The sequence below is a fragment of the Neovison vison genome, chromosome 4, assembly GCF_020171115.1.
Source record: "Neovison vison isolate M4711 chromosome 4, ASM_NN_V1, whole genome shotgun sequence".
Taxonomy (NCBI): Eukaryota; Metazoa; Chordata; class Mammalia; order Carnivora; family Mustelidae; genus Neogale; species Neogale vison.
The window spans coordinates 225,038,368-225,060,526 of NC_058094.1; the positions used below are offsets into that span (position 1 = coordinate 225,038,368).

The 22,159-nt window shown below is 47.5% G+C and overlaps 8 non-coding genes across 8 annotated transcripts; 6 read left to right on the forward strand and 2 right to left on the reverse strand.

Annotated features, from left to right (window-relative positions):
* The first annotated feature begins 260 nt into the window (after nt 1–260).
* Nucleotides 261–332, forward strand: TRNAC-GCA. The gene has a single exon. It is a non-coding gene; the product is annotated as a tRNA-Cys (tRNA).
* A 4,097-nt stretch (nt 333–4,429) lies between these two features.
* TRNAC-GCA lies at nt 4,430–4,501 on the forward strand. Its single transcript has one exon. It is a non-coding gene; the product is annotated as a tRNA-Cys (tRNA).
* Nucleotides 4,502–5,415: 914 nt separating this feature from the next.
* TRNAC-GCA lies at nt 5,416–5,487 on the forward strand. The gene has a single exon. It is a non-coding gene; the product is annotated as a tRNA-Cys (tRNA).
* Nucleotides 5,488–6,770: 1,283 nt separating this feature from the next.
* Nucleotides 6,771–6,842, forward strand: TRNAC-GCA. The gene has a single exon. It is a non-coding gene; the product is annotated as a tRNA-Cys (tRNA).
* Nucleotides 6,843–13,914: 7,072 nt separating this feature from the next.
* Nucleotides 13,915–13,986, forward strand: TRNAC-GCA. Its single transcript has one exon. It is a non-coding gene; the product is annotated as a tRNA-Cys (tRNA).
* Nucleotides 13,987–16,943: 2,957 nt separating this feature from the next.
* On the reverse strand, nt 16,944–17,015 carry TRNAC-GCA. Its single transcript has one exon. It is a non-coding gene; the product is annotated as a tRNA-Cys (tRNA).
* Nucleotides 17,016–18,734: 1,719 nt separating this feature from the next.
* TRNAC-GCA lies at nt 18,735–18,806 on the forward strand. Its single transcript has one exon. It is a non-coding gene; the product is annotated as a tRNA-Cys (tRNA).
* A 2,867-nt stretch (nt 18,807–21,673) lies between these two features.
* TRNAC-GCA lies at nt 21,674–21,745 on the reverse strand. The gene has a single exon. It is a non-coding gene; the product is annotated as a tRNA-Cys (tRNA).
* Nucleotides 21,746–22,159: the final 414 nt, after the last annotated feature.

The window sequence follows — 22,159 nt, forward strand, 5'->3', positions numbered from 1 at the left end:
GTCCAGCTCTTAGCAGTGAGTTTCCAAGCAGCGCCTTCAAAGTGGGGTTAAGAAAAATGAGGCTGCAAGATTGTGAGCCAAGAAGTTTCTGGGAGCTAGAGTTAGGTGGGGGGATCTCTGTGGGGGGGCGCAGAACAGGACCAAAAGGCGCTCATTTCTTAAAGGGAAACTTTCTAGAATTCAATAGAAATTTTAGTGCATAGGGGAGCTGGATGTTGCAGTGCAGGTGAAAAGGTATTTATTAGACACCTAGCAAAGCAGGGGGTATAGCTCAGGGGCAGAGCATTTGACTGCAGATCAAGAGGTCCCTGGTTCAAATCCAGGTGCCCCCTGACTCAAGTTTACTTTTAGTACCTACACCAAATGGTACCTTCAGCCTGGCCCTTGATGTTTGGCAGACTGGGACAAAGGAAAGTCCCAGAACCAGGAATGTGGTACAAGCCATGATCATGTTGTGCTGTTAAGATGATATAAAGACTCAAGGTGTCTGAGCAGGAGAATTACCAGGGAACATGGTGAAACACATTCAGTTCCCAGGCCCCCAGTCCAGAGAGTCTGGTTTACTGGCCTGAGCTGGGGCCCAAGGAGCTTGATTTCTCAATGACACCCTCCTCCTTCCTTTTCATCCACCCACATCACAGAAACACTAGATGATTCTTCTGGGCTGCACCATTTAGCAACTGCTGTTCCGGAGCATTCTAAATGCCTTTCTAGGGTAACATCGGGGCATTTAGATGTCTTGGTCCTACACTGGGGGGAGGGAAAGCTGCAGGGCTGCCAGGTGGAAGGAAGTTGGAGCCAGGGAAGGAGGAGATGGGCAGGAATGGATCCAGTCTGCGGTGGAGCTGGTCTCATGGGCTGACCAAAGATAAACAGAGGTGTTGATGGGGCGACACAGGTGCTTAGGAGCCAGCTAGAACTGGGACACAAGAGGAGAGAGGGGGTCTCTCTACAGATCAAGTGGTCTCTCATTCAATCCACATGACTCCTACCCTATTCAGGTTTTTACTTCTGAAGAACTGCCTTTCCGCCACTGGGTCCTGCAAACTTGAGTTTTCCTGCAAGGAAAGAAGGGAGCTCGGATGGTGTAGATCTTGGCCAGAGAACCTCACCAGCTTCTTGTGGCCGCAGGTGAACTTCTCTGGGACTGACCGAGACCCCCTGTTAACACTTGCCCTTAGAGCCTTGCAGATGTCACCACACAGGGCTACCTCCGTGGCAGGGAGAATGGAGCTTCGACTCCTTCTGCACGCACTCCATCCCTGCTGAGCACAGGACTGTGCCCGCAGCAGACCCCTAGGTCTCCAGTCGCTCTGCCCTGGATGCTCTGCACAGAAGTACGTGCACAGAGCAAGGGACCTTAAGAAAAGGCAGTGAGGGGGCCCTTCAGGGAGCACGCTGACTGCCAGGAGCTGGCTTCTGCCTTCGAAGGGCTGTAAGCCACCTCGCTCATGAGGCCCTGTGCCACACTGGGGCTACTTCTCTGCCCCCTGCATCCATACAGGGACCCCGGGAATGCACTGTGGGATATCTGCTTTCCACGCGCCTGTCTCTGCTGCTGAGATGGAAAGCCCCCACCAGGGTGAGTACGCCGCAGCATGTTTTCTCAGGAAGATGAACAAGGTGACCCGGTTAGGGAGCTCTTTAATGCTGGCTGGTGGAATTTCGGAGGCAGACTGGAAAGGCAGTGGTTTCACTTCTGTTCTAATTAGTGCTCAGTTATGTTCTGTGCCGGCATCTAGATGGTGGACCAGTTGTCCCTCGAGGGCGTTCACATTTCAGGTCAATATTCCCACGTCATGATCACATGGCGGGGTATTTCTCGCCCAGTCATTCCTGCAAGCTGTATCAGACTTCAAGGTGTCAATTTACTGCTCTGTTTCATTCCACTTGAAATTCCCATCCAGGACATCAGGAAACCTCTCACTCTATTTGACCTCACTCTAATTGACCTCTCCGGACTCAAAGGCAACAGCTACAAGCAAAAATCTAAAGTCAGTCCTGCATAATCCCTGGCAGGTACCCCCCAAACAAGGGAATGATAATAGTCCGTCATAATATCATTGTAGCTACAATCTGCTTAGTCACATAAAATATTACCCTAAGAGACAAATCCGTTAGTGGTAAGGGGTAAGGCAGTTTCTTTGCATGTTTTGAAGACTGTGGAAGGAAGCTGGTGCCTCCTCCAGGAAGCCTTCTTGGCTCTTGCAGAGATGCAGGAAGGGGTAATCAGGGCCGGAGAAAGAGCTTACACAATGGTGGGACATAAAGTGCCCCCAGGGGTGTCCTAAGTGCCTGGGGACAAAGAGAAGGAGGGCTGGGCCGGAGCTCCAAGGGAAACAGGGACCAGAGGTTGAAGGGCTTTATATTCAAGGCTCAGAATTTTGTTTTAGTCTACTGAAACCCTCCATCCTTTCTCAGCCCTCCAGACTTTTCTTTCCCGCCTCTGCTCTCTGCAACCATTTTTATTTCTCACTGAGGTCAGGTCACTCTGCTCTGGTGGGAAAGATACTGCATTGCCCCTCAGACAACTCTGCCCTTTCTCCTCCAGAAGAGAACCTGGTGGTACTATTTCATCAACATTATTTCCTGAAGGCCCAAGGCATAAACGTGTCTTTTTAAGGTAAGCCAGGAGTCTCTGGGAAGCTACATTTGTTGGATGAGGGCCCAGAGTGGGGCCAGGAGGGAAAGGAGGGAGTTTGCCACAAGGAACTCATCTTTCTGAGGCCAGAGTAGACTTTGTCAAGGTTCCAAACTGTGTGGTTTTTATTTGTAAACTTTACAGATTCATGACGCAGGAGATGCAAAGTAGTGAGATGTTCAGAACCGTCTGTGTGCATGTTAAGTCAGACTACATGAGGGGCACTCAGAATTGAAGCAGACCTCTTGGTCCGTACTCTTACCCTAGAAGCCGAGACCCAGGGTCTCGTTGTTCTGTTGCTTTTCCTTTGTTCTCAGTGTGCCCCCCAGCTCACCACAGGCCTGTTCCTTTGCTAGGCAGCCTCCTTACCTGCCCTCCCCTCCACACCCCCGACCCCACCCCGTGTCCCCATCCTGGCCTTCAGCAGTCCCTCCTCATCCCTGACATCCCCATCAGCCAGGAGGGAGTGGGGGTGGAGAAGCTAGAGTTGCTTCCTTGGAGCTCATTTTGGCTCTTGGGGTAGCTAGGGAGTGATTAAAGGTTGTGGAAAATCTTAGATATTCCAAGAAAACTAAGCAATTGAAACATGAGGTTATCACTAACTCCAGGAAAAACAAAAAGTTTTACCAGAATTCTTAGTTCCACTTAGCACTATGAAAACTATTAACTAGTAACAGTGAAAATATTAAACATGGAAACATAGAAAATTATTTAACCAAAAGTTGAGATATAACAGAAAATTGAGAAAGGAAGGAGACATATAAGTTATAGTCTTCATCATAAAAGTAAGACAATTGATGTTGAAACTTGATTAAGTTAGATGTTGCATATTATGAGATATTTATATTATTTGAAATCATGGCAGCAAAGAGACTAAAAGAAACAGACAAAACAGTAAAGGGTGGTTGCCTCTGGGTGGCAGGAGGGAGATACAAAGGATTGAGTGTTTTGTGAAAAGCTTTAAAAACACTATTTGACTTAAAAACAATTTCATAAGATACTTCAATAAGGGGTGCCTGGGTGGCTCAGTGGGTTAAGCCTCTGCCTTGGGCTCAGGTCATGGTCCCAGGGTCCTGGGATTGAGCCCAGCATTGGGCCCACTTCTCTGCCTGACTCTTTGCCTACTTGTGATCTCTGTCTGTCAAATAAATAAATAAACTCTTTAAAAAAGATACTTCAATAAAAGCACAAAATATAATATTAAAAACATCCATGTTCTGTGGGTGGAGGTGTAGCTCAGGATAGAGCTTTTCATTGTAGCTCAGGAGTTCTCTGGCTCTGTGTAGTCCTCATGTCTCCATGATTTTCTAGGACAACTCCTTGGTACAAGTCAGGGACTGGAAATTTCACTAACCTCCCCAGCTGCCCCCACCACCCTCCAGGTTTGGTGAATAAGCATGCACACTGGAGAGACATCTTCAGATGTAAGTACCGCATGTGTCTCCAAGAGGATAGGCAGGATCTCTTCAAGTTGCTGTTTTGTGGTGTAGAATAAGAGAAACTCAGATAAGTAAATCTTAAAAACCCTTCCAGTAGTTAAAGTCAATGCTCCTTCTGGCTGCTGCTGTCATCACAGACTGAAGAATAGGGGGACATGCAGGCGTGTGGAGGGGAGAGGCTGGGGGCTCTGGGGACTGGGCAAGGGCCTTTCTGGGGTGAGTTTGTGGAGGAATAAATTGCTGGTTTGATCAACTCTCTGGAGACAAGTAGAACCTCCCCATGTGTTTTAGGAGTTCTGGGTGTGACTATGAAGGTGAAAGGTGCTTATTAGATAATCATATAAAGCAGGGGGGTATAGCTCAGGGGTAGAGCATTTGACTGCAGATCAAGAGGTCCCTGGTTCAAATCCAGGTGCCCCCTGCCCCACTGTTTTTCCTATTCACAGCTGTTGCCCATATTCCAATTTCCTTTCATCCATGCTAATTATGACCCTTCCTGAAATTGGAAGCCACAGGTTGGCCCTTGCACAAAGGCAGTCTAAGTGGATTGCCCCTTACATGTTTGCCTATACCAATGCTCTGGATATCTCTCTTGGCATCTAGCTTTTTCTCCTTTCTCTTTATATCTAATTTCTCCCACTCTCTTGGGTCTTCAAAGAGAAGGCAGAGACACATGCTAGGAATTCTGCTGAGCTTTTCCAGGGCAGACCAGAGATCAGACAGTACTTCTCAGGATCAGACAGTAAATGGTAACCTTAAATCATTGCCCTCACCTCTCCTTCCCAGCAAAAAGAGTTTGGCAAAGTGGAGTCATGGTGAGACCTACAGAGACAAATCATAGCATCCAAGTTCTCTCCATGTATGATAGACATTTCCCTCTGGGGATCTGGTTTTTCCCACACCAGCGCCCACTTCAACCTTCTGGGTCTAAAGCCTGGCTTAGCTACTCAGACAAGGGTTGCTCCCAACTCTTGGAGCTCTGCAACACTGTCTGAATTAAGAGTCCATTTCTGTCTTCATTGAAGGGAGAAAAGTAAAGAGTGGGGGCCCTGATGGGGTGGGTAGTTTTGGAGACAGCTGGCCAGGTCCTGGGCTAAATAAAAAAGGCAATGGGAAATGGATTGGAGGTTCTCCAGGCAGCCTCTCTCCTTTTTTCCTCACGAATAACCCACTGGGGACGGAGGCCTGGGAAGCCGCAGGGCTGAAGGAAGATGTCTTGCCATGAACCAGGTCTGGCAGTTTCCAGAAAGCCAGTCCTGGAAGGGGGCCATTTTCCAGAACTGAGTGTTATAAAACAGATGATGAAAGGTATTATTTATGTGGTTTCTGTAGCCTGGGGGTATAGCTCAGGGGTAGAGCATTTGACTGCAGATCAAGAGGTCCCCGGTTCAAATCCGGGTGCCCCCTTATTTATGTGTAAATTTGGATAGTCCATCCCCCTGCTTCCCAGTTAAGAAGAAAGGCACCAGGAAGCTGTGCACGGATCATCCATCCATACTCATTGACTCGCTGAACACCAGCGATTGGCCAGTGCCAAGCTCTTTGCCATGCTTCGGAGTTGCGAAGACAAGAAATTCCTTGCATACATCCAGCAGCAATAGGAAGACCCCAAAAGTTCCTGTGGGAAGTCTGGTTTGATTCTAGGGGTCACTGCTGGGGTGAGGTAGGGAGTGTCACCCCAGGTAAGTGGCTCCCAGTCTCCCTTGTGCCTCAGGTTTTACATCTATAAAAGGGGGTAGTACCACCTCATAGGGTGTGGGGGGGGTGTGAAAGAGAGAGAGAAGTTAAAGCATTTAGAACACCACCTAGAACACAGATGTCAGTTGTTATTATTAGCTGCAAATCTGCCCTTAGGTAAATGGACAGATGGTGGCTGTGTGTCCTTTCATTATTGAACTATTTTGGAGAGTGTCTGCTAAAGACAAGGATTTTGGTCTTAGTGGATATTGCGTTATTCTTTGCAGTGGATGTGAAACTCTAGGACCAATGTCCTCTGGAGAAGTTCATAAAACCAGGCCACCAGGGGTGAGGGGGTCCTTGTCTCTGTTCCCTGTGGCAGAGATGCTATGATTGGTCTAAGCTGATTCCCAACTAGAGACTTCTTTCCAGTCTCTAAAGAGTTGTTCCTATAAGCCCAATTTATGTAATAGAAACCCTGAATCTCTGTTGAGCTCATAGCGTTTGAACCAACAGCCCATTTCTGTCTGTGGACTCCAGGGCCAGTGAAAGATAGAGACCATCCTCTACAGTTTCTTGTAAACATTAAGGGAATGGAAGCGTGTTGAATGGCAGTGTGGTTACACCTGACCTTGTCTGCTCTCCTTGAATCAAAGTGTCGGGGGAGGCCTGGGTCTGTGGTTTTGATGGAGAAAGGGTAATCTGGTGCCTGCTGAAAACCAAGCAAGCAAGTCAGAACCTTTTCTTGGTAACGGGTTTGCCAGCTCTTGGGCTAAACTGAAAAGGCAATGGGTTGGGGGTTCTTCAGGTGGCTTCTCTCTTTTCCTTGCTAATGACCTCACCAGGGACTGAGGCCTGGGAAGCTGCAGGGCTGAGAAAGGATGTCTTACTATGAACCAGGTGTGGCAACTTCTAGAAAGTCAGTTCTGGAAGGGGGCCATGACTTCATTTTGCAGAGCTGAGTGTTACCAAAGAGACAACAAAAGGTATTAATTATATAGAGTCTACAGCTTGGGGGTATAGCTCAGGGGTAGAGCATTTGACTGCAGATCAAGAGGTCCCTGGTTCAAATCCAGGTGCCCCCTTATTTATGTGCCAAGTGTTTGCATTGGAACTGGATTGCAATGGGCATGGCATCCTGCATTCTGGTCTGCAGGGTTCCTGCAGAGACTTATGTTCTTGTCACATAGGACTCTTAGGGACTGGTGTGTTTGGGGAGAGACTAGGTGAGGGAGGTCTTGGTTTGACACAGCTGTGGTTCAAGGCCATGCTCTCTCCTCTGAGCCTCACACATACCCAGTCAACCTATAACACACCTCCAATGATCCTCGTTTTCTCTTTTTGCTGCTCTCTCTCCCATTGCCAAGGCCAAGGCCAAGGTAGACCTCAACTACTTCCTGCAGGCCTTCTGAGTCTATTAGCTTGTGGGAATACTTGTGGGCTGACATCTCAAACAGATCTCCTGCCCACCTCAGAGAGCCATGGAATTGGGAGAAAAGTCGCCTGGTTGTTGAAGAGGCCCTGGGCTCCTGAGTCAGACAAGGACTCAGAGCTGGAAACTTGCCTGGGTGCAGAAGTTTCCTGATCTCCACAGCTCACCCACTTACTGAGGGAGAGGGATCTTGACATTGAAAAACAGTTCAATGAACAGAATCTAGAGTGAGTAGTGGGCATGAAGATGAGATCCAGAGACCTCTCAGTCTCCTGTCTTGTGTACTAGATCTAAGCTATTAGGTGTCCCCCTAATTCCTCCCACAGAGGAATGAGTATATGTTCCCAGCAAGTACCTTTCCTGTGTGGAAGCCACCTAGGTGGTTTTCCCATCCTGAGTAAGCAGGGCTGACCTGTAGGGAGCAGGCATGCTGCCCACTGAAAATGTGCCTGTCTTTCTGGTGCATATGCCCCCTTACCCCTGGGTTCCCCTGGGCCACCTGGGAGCCCTCTGGCAGCAGCTCTGCAGCCTCCCCTCCTCCAACCCCCTCTCTCCCTGGGGCAGGACAAAACCCCAGAGAGCAAACAGCCCTCTCAGTTAAATTCCTCAAATATTTTTTATGCTGAGCAAGAGGCCAGACCTGGGGGTCCAGAGATGAGGGAAATCTACTCAGACGTTTTCCTTCCTCACTCTTTTTAGAGGCTCTCCTTCTTGTGAGGAAGAGTGATTTGCAACATAAAATATATTAGCTAGAGAGGAGCCTGGCCACTCCGGGCTGACTCAGTGAGGGCTCTGCAGAGATGGTGGGGTCAGTTGGGTCTGGATGGTGAATGTCAGGCAGTGTGTGGGGAGCACATGCACAAAGAAACAAAGATGCCATGTGTTTGGAGCACTTTCTGGCTCTAGAAGGTATGCAAGGGTACCAGTTTGCAAGTACTTATGTGTGCAGAGTGGGTGCTCGTGTGTGTATGTCTGTGCACATGATGACTATGCAGGGGACAGGGTGGAGGGCACATGACTGTGACCTAGTGTCAGACACGGACATTCAGCAGAGGAGGGTCTGTTTGTAAGGGAGGTTTTGGAATTCAGACTTCGTTCTGTGGGTCATAAGGAGTCCTGCAGACTGCCAAGAAACAGCAAGGCCAGTCCCTTCATCTCAGGACATCACTTAAGAGACATTACAGAGAGTGCTTACATGACTGAGTTTGCCAAAGGACCCTTCCTTAACTGGTATTATTTTTTGAGCACCTACTATGTGCTAGTACCATGTCTAGCTGCTTACCTGAAGTTAACCATATTTGTTGCAAGAAACTTGTCCTTGTTTAAGATGAGGAAACTGAAGCTAACAGAGTTAAAAAAAAAAAAAAAAAGCCTGCCCAGTGACATGGAGTAAGGAAGTGGATGCAGAGAAGAAAAGGAATTCCAGAGAAGCTTTCAGGATAAAATATACAGGACCTGGTGACAGATGAGATGTACAGGATGAGGAATCGTGTGAGAAAGTAGAGTTAGAGAATGAGGACTACTTTTGTCCAGAGAGAGAAGTAAAGAGGAGCTACAGGGAAGGTGGAAAACCTAATCTAATTTAGGCTAGAGATAGGAGCAGGTTTTTGGCCAGGGGAAGGACAAGATGGAGAAAGAATTGAGTCAGTTCAGTCATGGGGACCAGAGTGCGGATGGAGTGGTTTACTTGGAAGGGGGGATGGGCATGCTTTTCTTGAGAAGAACAGGAAAGAAGAAAGGTGAAGACAGGGGCCTCTGAGATGTGGTGGGAAACCAAATAGCTGTTGTCTTGCTGCTTCTGTCCTATCTGTTAAGCAGGGGTAGTGTCTTGTGCTGGAATGAGGGGCAGAAGAGGGGGAGGAAGCATAACCCTGTAATCGAAAAAAAAGAGTCAGAGTGTCTGCTATGGGGAGGAGGGTAGCTTTATGGGAGCTGTGATCGGGTTCTGCATCTCTGTGAGTCCACCTTTTGTGGACAGTGAGAAAATTGCTGTCCCCTAGAGACACTTGTCTCCACCCAGGTCAGCACAGGAAAAGTGCTAATGATTTTATTCGCTAGTTCCTTGTTTTTTTATTCTAGGCAAAAGCCAATCCCAGGAGTCTAGGTCACTCTCAGTAGCAGACAAAGTTGCTGGTTCCCTTGCATACACTCTGGTTCCAGGGTCTGTCAGCCCCACACTCACCATCTTTTGTGTAATCCTATCATCAAGAGAAATCTGTTAGTTCCATGGACTCCTGCGGATTTTTACCAGTTCCATTCCACAGTGCAGGGATCTCATCTCTCAGCTCCCGGGGTCTCTTCCTATAGTTGCCAAAAGGAGACAGGAAAAGAGAGCAAAAGAACCTAGAACTTGAAGGACAAAGAAGATAGACAATTTAAACCAAACTGTTATCAGTACTAACATTAAATGTAAATGTACAAAATACCACAGTAAAAAGACAAAGAATGTAACTGGATTTAAAAAAAAAAAGAACAAAGAATGTAACTAGATTAAAAAAAAAAAAGAACAACCATAGGATGTTCACGCAAGATAGGTAGAAAACATAAGGATATAAATATATTAAAAATAAAAGGACAGAAAGAGATGTAATTATGATAAATATATATCAGGTAGCTATATTAATACCAGACAAATAATTTTTGAAGCAAAAATCATTACAAGAGATAAGGATGATCATTTTGTATTGATAAAAAGTTTAATTCACCAACTAGGTACCACAATTCTAAATCTGATGCACCTAAAGAAAAGTCTCAAAACATATGAAGCAGAAATTAACAGATTAAAAAGGAGAGATGAACAACTTTCCAATTGTGTGAGAGATCTTTAAAACCCTCTTTTGTGAATTGAAAGGAAAAGCAGAGATAATATCAGAAAGATATAAAAGATTTGAACAACATGATTAATAAACAGGATTAACACATAACGAACCTCACACTCAGCAATTAGAGAATGCATTTTTCCCCCCAGTCACTCATGGACATTTCACACAAACTGACCATATTCTGAGTGTAAAGCAAGTCTTAGCTAACTCTAAAGTATTTCAATCACAACAAATGTGTAGTTTGACCAAATTAAATTAAAATTCAAGTAACGATAAATAACGAGACGGCCTAACAAATCACTAGAAAATCCCCATCCTCTTAGAAATTAAAAACTATATGTCTAAAAAATCCAGGGGCCAAAAGAGAAATCATGACTGAGTTAGAACTACATGATGATGAATATACCAGATACTGAAACTTGTCAGCTGCAACCGTGACAGTGTGCAGAGAGCAATTTAAACCTTTCCTGCACCCACATCTTTGTGAAAAGAAGGTGAAAATTAATTAACTCTGAATCTATCCCAAAAAAGATTAAAAAAAAGGGCCATAAAGGGGTGTCTGAGTGGCTCATTTCGTTCAGCAACTGACTCCTGATTTTGGCGTAGGTCGTGATCTTGCGGTCATGAGATCCAGCCCCATGTCAGACTCACGTGCTGGGTAGGCATGGAGTCTGCTTGGGAGTCTCTCTTGCTCTCCCTCTGCATCTGCGCCATCCTCTCTAAAAATAAAAAATAAAAAAATTAAGCAAAAATGGAAAGGGACAATAAAGCCAAAGGAAAAATAAAGAAAGTAATAAATATGAATTAATGAAAGCATAAATTGATTAAATAGAAAACATATAAGTAAGAGATTGGGCCAATGAAGCAAAAGTTGTTCTTTGAAACAAATAATAAAAATGATAATCCAGATAAGACTGACAAAGGAAAAAAAGAAAACGCTAATAACCAATATGAGAGCTATTTGAAAGGATACATTATTATAATTTCTTTTTTTTTTAAAGGTTTTATTTATTTATCTGACAGAGAGAGATCACGAGTAGGCAGACAGGCAGGCAGGCAGGCAGAGAGAGAGGAGGAAGCAGGCTCCCCGCCGAGCAGAGAGCCCGATGTGGGACTCGATCCCAGGACCCTGGGATCATGACCCGAGCCGAAGGCAGCGGCTCAACCCACTGAGCCACCCAGGCGCCCCATTATTATAATTTCTAAAGACATTAAGAGGATCATAGGATTATGTTATGAATGACTTTGTGCCAATAAGATATAATATTCAGGTGGCATGGAAAATTTTCTAGGACAATACAACTTACAGCAATAGAATGAGTGAGTTTAGCTGGCCTGAGGTGGGTCAGTGGAAATTTCCACAATTTTAGCTGATCGAGGTGCCAGTGTATTGACTTCCTATCCAATGAATGGCAAAGCTCCTCACTCTCCTGTACCCCAACAAGATCATTTCCTTCACCAAAACTTCTGCTTTTCTGTGGTCCCTCCAAACTTCCTTATAAATTCATGATATCCATATCTACATATAGCCAATGAAGGGTTTGTATCCACAACATATAAAGAACTTGGACAAAACAAGAAGAAGAATACAGACAACCCCACAGAAAAACGAACAAGAGATTTGAATAGGCCCTTCACAAAAGTACACACCCACATGACCCATCAGGATATGAGAAGATGCTCAAATGTTCATTAGTCTTTGGGGAGATGTGGTGGAAGCCACAAGGAGATAGCACTAGATTCTCACCAGAATGGTTAAAATGGAGAAGACTGGTGGTACTGAGCATTGTGAGAATATGGAGCAGTAGTAAGTCTCCTATGTTGTCTATAAGAGTACAGTTTGATATAAGCGCTTCAGAAAACTAGCACTATCAGTTAGAGTTGAAACTGTGAATGCTCTCTTATTCAGCAAATCTATTCCAAACTATATACTTAAGAGTGCACGTACATAAAAGAAGGTCCATACCAGCATTTCTCTTAATAGCTCCCAACTGGAAACAGCTTGAATGCCCATCAGCAGTAGCACAGATAAATAAATCATGGTACAGTCATACACTGGAATGCCAAACAGGAATCAAAAAGAACACACGACTGTCACGGTGGCCAAACATGTGTGAGTCTTAGAAACCTGAGGTTGGGTGAGAAAAGCCAGACTCAAAAGAATAAATCCAAAATCAGGCAAAATTGATCCATGGCGAAGGAATGGTGGTTATCTTTGGGGAGAGGAGCCAGTTGGGAAGGGGTGCAAAGAAACCCTAAACGTGCTAGAAATTTTCTGTCTTGATTTGGGTGGTGGTTTTGGATGAGCGTGTAAGTCAGCATTCACTGAGCTGTACGTTTAGAATTTGTGTGCTTTGCGTAAATCACACTTCAACAGGAAGTAAGTAAAAACAAGTGAATTGCATCTTTCATTTCGAGAATGTCTTGATTAGTTCTTCAAATATATGTGATCATTTCTGAGTCTTCTCCTCAGTTTCGATCTCATTTCTCCCTTTTAAGATCCTCATTGATTTATTCAAATGTCAAAGGTGGAGTCTTTGCAGGTCCAAGTCCAGTGTTTTCTATTTCATTGACTCTCATGGGTATTAGCTAGTTTCCTTGTGCATTTTTAAATTTGCCCAGCAAACAGTGACATAGAGCTTCCCAAGTGCCAGTCCTGATTCAAATGTTTTATGTGGACTAACTCATTTGATCTACCCACCCGTCCATCCATGATATGCTATTATCATTTCACAGCTTATGCAGTGAGGCATAGAGAGGGGAAGTAACTGGCTAGAAGGCGCACAGCTGGGGCAAGACTTGGAACAAGGCTCTCTGCCTCAGAGTCGATGCCGTGGGCCTCTAGGCAAGGCTGCTTCTCATACACTTGGGCTTGTTAAAACCAGGGTTCTTGCTGGCACTCAGTCTCTGGCCTCTGGGGAGTTCTGCACTCTTGCAGGTTCATGAATCTTTCCATTCGACCTGGCCGTCAGCCCTTTTGGGCAGAAACAAGAAATCCTGGGGACTTTAGCATCATGGCAGAAATCAGTGTAAAGATGAGAGTTTCTGTAGCCTCCTGGCCAGGAGGGGAAAAGAGAAGCTTCCAGCGGACTTCTGAGGAGATTGCCAGACATCCAGGCTGGTGGGTAGGAGGGGGAAATGCCAGTAGTGGGGAGAGACGGTTTGCAGAAGAGAAAGTTTGACAGCTCCCGTGACAGCAGTGGGGGCAGGGACTTGGGATGGCTGGCGATGCAAAGATGCAAATCAAAGTAAGTTTATCTCCTGGACAGGATCAGGCATGGCCCACAGATCAGAATGCTGCCAGGTCAAACGGGGTTCTTCTCTAGTAACATGTCTTGGTTCTTTGAATTGCATTAGCATAGGTCGGTTCATGCTTTTGGGGATGCCTAACTCTTCTGCCATCTACTTCTGACCACTTCTTGGAGTGGGTCATTCTCCGTCTATACTAACTGAAGAAGGGGTTGCTGGGAGGATCACCTTGTGTCCTAGACCATGATTTGGTAGAGAGTACCCTGAACCAAATGTCAGCCCACAAGGGTGGTGAGGGTCAGGCCTTCATGACATGGGTTTGGACAGACACTCAATCATGTTAAGTTTCTGGTTTTCAGGTTCTCGCCAGGACGGCCATGGGGTTCTGCCTCCCCATGCCATTCTAGCAGCCATCATCGAAGCTTCTCCAGGCTGCTGCCTGCCCGTAGGGGCTGTAGACCAGGAGGACATAGGCTGGGGGCTTTTGGGGAGGGAGCCCATTGCCTGATATGCAGCATGTTGGTGCATTTTCACCCAAGCAGGCCAGGCAGTTCCTGAGAGAGGTACTTCAGAAGGCGTTACTCATCCCTGTACAGGTAGTCTGGGTGTGGCTACACAGATGAAGAATATTAATTAAGTCATCCCATAGCAGGAGGGGGTATAGCTCAGGGGTAGAGCATTTGACTGCAGATCAAGAGGTCCCCAGTTCAAATCTGGGTGCCCCCTATTTATTCCTAATTTAAATTGAAGCTGCATTTTTAAAAACTTCCTCTTCCTTATTAGACGTCAATGTGAAGTTGTTCTCCCCTGAAACCATCCAGTGGTGGACCTTAAGACCATAGTTGCTCTGTCTGCCCAGCTCCTTGTGTTCTGGGTCTCCTCCAATTCATCCCTAAGTGGGGATGTGAATCTGATGTGAACAGTATCTTCCAGGGACAGTCCCTGTCTCTGCCTTTGTGTTCTCAGGGCTCCCCCTTCTCAATTCAGGCTTTCTGTGAATGGGGTGGGTGGGGTCTTCTCTTTCCAAGCCAAAGGGCTGGGATCTGTGGCTCCCATGTTCACGTGCACGTTGAGGAACTACTGAAGACGTTCGTATGTCTTCTTCAAGCTTTACAAGTAAACTTCTGAATAAGGGACCACTGAATTATACCATCCATCTCTGAACTAGAGAGTGTAATGACTTTCTGTGGTTTGGAAAAGGAGCATCTGGGCATGTGGGTAGACAATCTCAGAGTTCATTCTGAGTTCTGAGATACGACATGGAATTCACAAGAGATTTCTATGACGTCTTACACCAATCATCTTTTATGACCTATCTCCCAACTCCCTAAAACACATTTCACGACCCTCTAGGCTTTGATCAACAGCAGAATTCTACACTTTTGATGGGCTAAAAACAGGTTCTCATAAAAAAATTATTTGACAGCAAGAAAGCTTCAATCCCTTTACACAAGACGGCGGGAAAAGGCAGCAGAGAAGCTACTGTGGTCGGACTTTGTCTAACTCGGTCAGCTGGCCCAGAGCTCTCTGTCTGACACCCCGGGTTGAAAATATTCTCTATCCTGAGTTCTGTTATCAGCATTACAGCACGAGGGCCTGAAAAAACAAAACTTCTTTTATCCTCAGGGATGTGTTTTGGAGTTTCCCTTTCATTGAAGCTGATTCTTTTTTGTTAGAGAAAGACTCGAATTTCTGACTTCATGCTTATTTTTCCAGTTCCATAAACACTTGGAACTTTGGCCGAGAGCCGGGTGGCTTGTCCCTTTCCTGTCCCTGCCCTCCCACGACACCTTCTGATACTGAAAATGACGTCTGGTGGCAGCCTCCGTCCATTTCCTCCTCCTCCCCGTGGGGCCTTCCATAATTGTGTAGGAGCTGTTTCTGTTTCTTGCCCTTCCCAAGAGCTCCCTAGTGGCCCCTACCCCCCGATTTAGCCCTTTCCCTCTTATGGGAGAGAGCCTGTGTATATGAGGCCATGTATATGATTTTCATCGCTAAGGTGGGGCCGGTCCCTTCTTCAGTTGTCTTGCTCTGACTGTGAATACGAAAACCTTTCTCTACCTTTGGAAATGTCATTCTTTGACTTTGTTGTGAGTCTCTGCTGGCCTAGGAGGCGAGGTTTCTCCTCATTATTTTCAGTCTGTATGCCTGTTGGGAGCGCCCTCCCTATACCCTTGGCACCGGATACTTGGGTCATAGAGGCCTCTGGGGAGGCTGACAGGTCAGGGTGGAGAAGGCAAGTGTGGAAGAGGGCAGTGTGTGGCTGAGGGGCTGGGCTGTGCTGGGGTCCCCAGAGGACAGTGAGCTAGCCCTTTGCTCTCAGAACCACCAGGGACATTACGCATCCTAGCTGAGTAGACAGTGGACTCTTGCTATGTGAAACCACAGCGACAGTGCTGGAGGGGAGGGGGCAGAAATGACAAATTCCTGCAACCACCACAGGGCAGAAGTGGAGGGGGAAGGACAGGCCAGGAGGGGCTTGGGGTTTGGGGCCAACAGGAGTCTAGGCTTCCCTAGAGGGAGATACAAAATGACCATCTTTATCTCTTGTAATGATTTTTGCCTCAAAAACTATTTGTCTGGTATTAATATGATATTAATATTAATATAGCTACCTGATATGTATCTATCATAATTACATCTCTTTCTGTCCTTTTATTTTTAATATATTTATATCCTTATGTTTTCTACCTATCTTGTGTGAACATCCTATGGTTGTTCTTTATTTTTTTTTAATCTAGTTACATTCTTTGTTCTTTTTTTTTTTAAATCCAGTTACATTCTTTGTCTTTTTACTGTGGTATTTTGTACATTTACATTTAATGTTAGTACTGATAACAGTTTGGTTTAAATTGTCTATCTTCTTTGTCCTTCAAGTTCTAGGTTCTTTTGCTCTCTTTTCCTGTCTCCTTTTGGCAACTATAGGAAGAGACCCCGGGAGCTGAGAGATGAGATCCCTGCACTGTGGAATGGAACTGGTAAAAATCCGCAGGAGTCCATGGAGCTAACAGATTTCTCTTAATGATAGGATTACACAAAAGATGGTGAGTGTGGGGCTGACAGACCCTGGAACCAGAGTGTATGCAAGGGAACCAGCAACTTTGTCTGCTACTGAGAGTGACCTAGACTCCTGGGATTGGCTTTTGCCTAGAATAAAAGACAAGGAGCTAGAGAATAAAATCATTAGCACTTTTCCTGTGCTGACCTGGGTGGAGACAAGTGTCTCTAGGGGACAGCAATTTTCTCACTGTCCACAAAAGGTGGACTCACAGAGATGCAGAACCCGATCATAGCTCCAATTAAGCTACACCCCTCCACACAGCAGACACCTGACTCCTTTGTTTCAATTACAGTCTCATTAGGGACATGCTTCCCTCCCCCTCTTCTGCCCCTCATTCCAGCACAAGACACTACCCCTGCTTAACAGACAGGACAGAAGCAGCAAGATGGCAGATCCTTGGTTTCCTGCCATAGTACAGGGACACTGATGACCAGGACACTGATGATGCCCACTTAGGGATGAATTGGAGGAGACCCAGAACACAAGGAGCTGGGCAGACAGAGCAACTATGGTCTTAAGGTCCACCACTGGATGGTTTCAGGGGAGAACAACTTCACATTGACGTCTAATAAGGAAGAGGAAGTTTTTAAAAATGCAGCTTCAATTTAAATTAGGAATAAATAGGGGGCACCCAGATTTGAACTGGGGACCTCTTGATCTGCAGTCAAATGCTCTACCCCTGAGCTATACCCCCTCCTGCTATGGGATGACTTAATTAATATTCTTCATCTGTGTAGCCACACCCAGACTACCTGTACAGGGATGAGTAATGCCTTCTGAAGTACCTCTCTCAGGAACTGCCTGGCCTGCTTGGGTAGGCATTATACCCTATCCTCTGACTGCTTTGTGACCTACTCCCAGTCACTGGAGAGTTAGGTGGTTTCTAGTTTATTGTTAAAGCACAAAAAGGCAAAAGCTGTAACGAGTCTCCACAGATGTGGATCTCTGTGCGCTCACCTGAGTATTTCTAACGGATAAATTCCCAGGAGTGGAACTCTCCTAGAGTATAATTTCTTCTCAGTATCTTTTTTTTTTTTTTTAAACAAAGGCCACAAGCTCAACATGGAAAACTTGAAAGATAAATAAAAGTGCAGAAAAAAAGCTGAGATCATCTACAATTTCTCTCAGACACACTGTTTTGTAACCTGCCTTTTCTTTTTTTTATCTTTATTTTTTTATAAACATATAATGTATTTTTATCCTGTGAATCGCCAGGTTTACACACTTCACAGCACTCACCATAGCACATACCTTCCCCAATGTCCATAACACCACCCCTCTCTCCCGAACCCCCTCCCCCAGCAACCCTCAGTTTGTTTTCTGAGATCAAGAGTCACTTATGGTTTGTCTCCCTACCGATTCCATCTTGTTTCATTTATTCTTCTCCTACCCCCCCAACCCCCTACATTGCATCTCCACTTCCTCATATCAGGGAGATCATGTGATAGTTGTCCTTCTCTGATTGACTTATTTCACTAAGCATGATACCCTCTAGTTCCCTCCACGTCATCGCAAATGGGAAGATTTCACTTCTTTTGATGGCTGCATAGTATTCCATTGTATATATATACCACATCTTCTTTATCCATTCATCTGTTGATGGACATCTAGGTTCTTTCCATAGTTTGGCTATTGTAGACATTGCTGCTATAAACATTCTGGTGCACGTGCCCCTTTGGATCACTACTTTCTTATCTTTAGGGTAAATACCCAGTAGTGCCATTGCTGGGTCATAGGTAGTCCTATTTTCAACTTTTTGAGGAACATCCCTGCTGTTTTCCAGAGTGGTTGCACCAGCTTGCATTGTAACCTGCCTTTTCACATGACATATTATCACAGATGTTCTTTAAAAAAAAAAAAAAAGATTTTGTTATTTATTTGGAGAGAGTGAGCACAAGCCAGGGTGGGCGGAGGAGGAGGGGCAGAGGGAGAGGCAGAATCCCCCCTGAGCAGGGAGCCCAATCCCAGGACCCCAGCACCCTGATCTGAGCTGAAGGCAGACGCCTAATGGATTGAGCCACCCAGGCGCCCCTTATGGGCGTTCTTCTGTGTCACTAAGTAACCTTTGGACATGGGCTCTGAACCTTCCCTCAGCACAGGGAAGACGCTGTCACCGGCCACAGTTATGTCATCATCCCACTGTCCCTGACATGCTCAAAAGCCCTTAGTGCTGAAGAGAGTGATCTGGTTGGTTTTAAAGCTCTGCCCACCTGTAAAGGTCAATAAGGCGACTGGGGGTGTCCTCAGACAGGTGCATATAGTAGAGAGGTGGGAAGAGGGAGGGCTGGGATCCCCGCACGAGGAAGACTCGAGCTGAGAGAAGCAGAGCTGGATGGGAAATGCCAACCTGCAAAACTGAACCATGATGTAGCAACACAGGTAAAAGTGTGACTTAGACCATCCCATCAGTTGAGGGGGTATAGCTCAGGGGCAGAGCATTTGACTGCAGATCAAGAGGTCCCCGGTTCAAATCCGGGTGCCCCCTTTACAAACTTTTACTCCCAAGTGGGCTCTTTTCTCTCTGCCCTTGGTATAGAGTCATGGGTTCCAGTGAGGGAAAGAGAGCTAGAGCTGCATGCAAAAATCAGTAAGAAAAAGGACAGCTAAGGATCATCTGTCCTTAAAAGCTCACCTCACACTGACGGGAAAATGTCTAGCCCCTGTCATTAATTCCAGAACTCCTTCAGACACTGACGTAGCCCCTCATGTCTAGTCAGTCTCCGAGACCTGCTCTGGGGCAGGTGGAAGACATTCCTGTCCACCATGTCCTTTTGCACCACCCTCCGCCTGTGCCAGCCACCCACGGCCAAGGACGTCAGTGTCAAGGCAGGGCTATGTCAGTGGAGAGCTCTGAGCTTCTCTAAGGCCAAGGGTCCCCCGCTGGATGGCCTGTCACGACCGCTGGCGTGTGAGGTGGTAAGAGCCGTGGCATGCGCTTTCATGGAAATACAGCTTACAGGCTCCTGGTCAGGCTGCCTGGATCCGTGCCCCCTTGGGCATGGGGCCAAGGGACTCTATTTTTAACAAGCTCATGGGATGATCCCAGTGGAAAGTCAGGATTGGAAACCACCAATTTTCTTTGGTGCCCCATGTTATAGGCTTGAAAAGAGGCCATAATTAAGAGATGTGCCCAAGCACACACCTGATTAATCATAGGGTTGGGGCCAGATCCCACATGGCTGGTCTTGGGCTCTTTCCGCTTCCCTAACCTGGGACAAGATGCGACGGGGCCCACTGCCTTCAGCTGCTTCCCCCTCCCCATAGCCGAGGCTGCCCTGGGCTGGAGGAGAGAGGCCTTCCCTAATAATGGCCCGAATCATGGCCACTGAATGTCCAGTACTAGACCAGAGGAGCTCGCAGTGGCCCTCCCGGCCTGTAGTCAGGTCTTTTCCCCTGAGCCAGGGCTCCCTTCACATTGTATCCTGGTTGACTCCACTTCATGGCTGTGGCCTCCCCCAGGGAGGGACCCCCCACCCAGGACCCAGTAGTTTCTGTTTATTCCAGCAGGTCCCTCGTCCTGGCTGACTCACCCTCTCCTGGCCATGAGCTCCTTCCCCTTTCCCACTGACCCCTCATATCAGTGCCCTGAAGCCCCCCTGTCCTGCCCAACCCCTCCCCTCCTTCTGTCTCTCGCTGGCACACTTTCTTGCTCCCCCTCCTTCCCTCGTCACTCCGCTGGGCTCCTTTGTTCTGACCCCTGCTCCCTTCTCCCCCAGCTTCCCCTGTTCGACCACCGGCTGAATGGTACTTCCTTTTCCCCTTCCTCACCCCAAGGCCAAATCCTGGGGCTGAGCCTGGGGGAGGCATTTGGCCAGGAAGACGGACGCTGCCCTCGCAGTGAGCAGCCCCATCTGCCTTGAAAGGCCTCATGTCTGGGCTCAGCACATCTGGAGGGGGCAGGGATGGGGTTTAAGGCTGCCTGTTTGTGGGTACCAAAGCCCAAAAGCCTTCTGAACTGGCATGGGGACTCTTACTTTGCTGGCTGAAGCCCCTGACTAGGACAGTCAGACCACACCCCCTCTTCCCAGCGGGGACCCCTCACTGTCCCCTCCTGGAGCCACAGGCTTTGTGGGTTCCAAAGCACAAAGATTCTGATGGGCCGGAAAGCTCCCCACTGGGGGTTTTCCATTTCTAGAGCGAGTGGACAGCTACTGCATTCGGCGGGCAGGGGTGGGGAAGTGGACCCTCTGAGAGCAGTTCCATCACCCCGGATATGAGGAAATCGGGAGACATTGGTGGCATTTGGAGCTGGGATTGATTTCTCCATATCCTCTCATAAATGTCCTTTACAGTTTTAGGAGGACTATTCTTCCCTGATAAATGCCCCAGCGCTCACCCAAGAGACCAAGGAGGCTCCCAGTTTCAGGGAATTTAGCACCGGCTGGATTCAAGTTTGCCTCTGGAGGTTGGCCCTGCCATGGGGTGCCTTAGGCAGATTTTCTCGGCACGGTCGTCGGAAGCCCCGTGTGTCCTTCTGAGGGCTGGATTTAGAAGCTGGACCTCTGAGCTGGTCATGCCTGGCATGTTAGAATCAGCCCCCGGGGTCTTCCTCTCCACGGCCATTTCAGCCGGCAGCAGGCAATAAGCTGTTTGGCTGTTTTGCGTCTGTTAACCTTGGTCTGCAGCTTCCCAGCCAGGTGGGACCAACCGGTCCTTTCCTGCCATCAGCACAGGAGGTCTGGTGCTTAACCCTTCATTCCCACACACTGCCTCTCTCTGAGGATCAGTTACTCAGAGGACCAGTTCCCGTAACCAGGCACGCACACAGGTGCAAGCCCAGAATGCACTTCTGTTTGATGGAAACAGACTAGATGGTCCCTGGCAGCCTGTCGGGAGCCCATGGCCCTGGAGGGAGGGTGGGAAGGTCAGGCTCCAAGAGACCCCAGGGACCCCCATCACAGCCGGAGCCACAACAGAGCACCATTTGGGGCAGGAAGCCCTGTGGCCCTCAGGGGGTGCTTGAAGAACCACCAGCTCTGCCGAGGAGCCAGAGGTCTAGACCCTGGAATGAAGCTCACTCTGGAACTGCTGAGCCGGGCTTTCAGCCAGCAGTCGGGGGTGTGGGGTGGGGGTAGCAGTCTTGCCACACCTGTTTGGTAGAGCAGGTCGCAGAGCTGGGCTTTCCACCAAGACCCACTATGTTGGGTTGGGGTTCCGGTGCCGCAGAACACCCCATCTGCAGCCACCGAGGGGGCCCGGCCAGCACAGCATGGTGGGCTTCGGCGCTGGAGCCCACCTGAGTCTGTGAGAAACCCAGGAGGTGAAACTGAGGGGTCCTGGTTCATCTCTTCTCTCTGAGGTTTCAATACCAGGGAGACAACAGCGGTTGGAGGGGGTAAAAGTAAGTATAGTAGGGGGCACCTGGATTTGAACCAGGGACCTCTTGATCTGCAGTCAAATGCTCTACCCCTGAGCTATACCCCCACTTGCTCATAGGTGTCTAATAAGCACTCTAATCCTGCAGAGCCACACCCTGACCGTCACCTTGAGATGAGCTCTTGGTAGTGTTCTCCATCCTACACCCCCAGAAGCATGTCCTACCTGGCTACGCCCATCCCTGCCTCTCACCTCTGCTTAGAGCCAGTGTTCTTCCTACGCCCAGCCCCTGGGGGTAGGCACTGGCCTTGAAAACATTGAAGATTGCCACTAGAACATTCTGGGCTCATCTAGAAGAGCTGGACTCAGAAATGGCTGCTCAACAGACCTTCTGAGGTTAGGGTTGAGGAGGGCTGGGAAAAGGCAAAGTTCTTGGGCCCCACCTGGGAAGCCCTAAACCAGACTCTCTGGGAAGGGGACAAGGGACAACGGGAGTTTCTAACAAGCTCCTGATGATTTCGG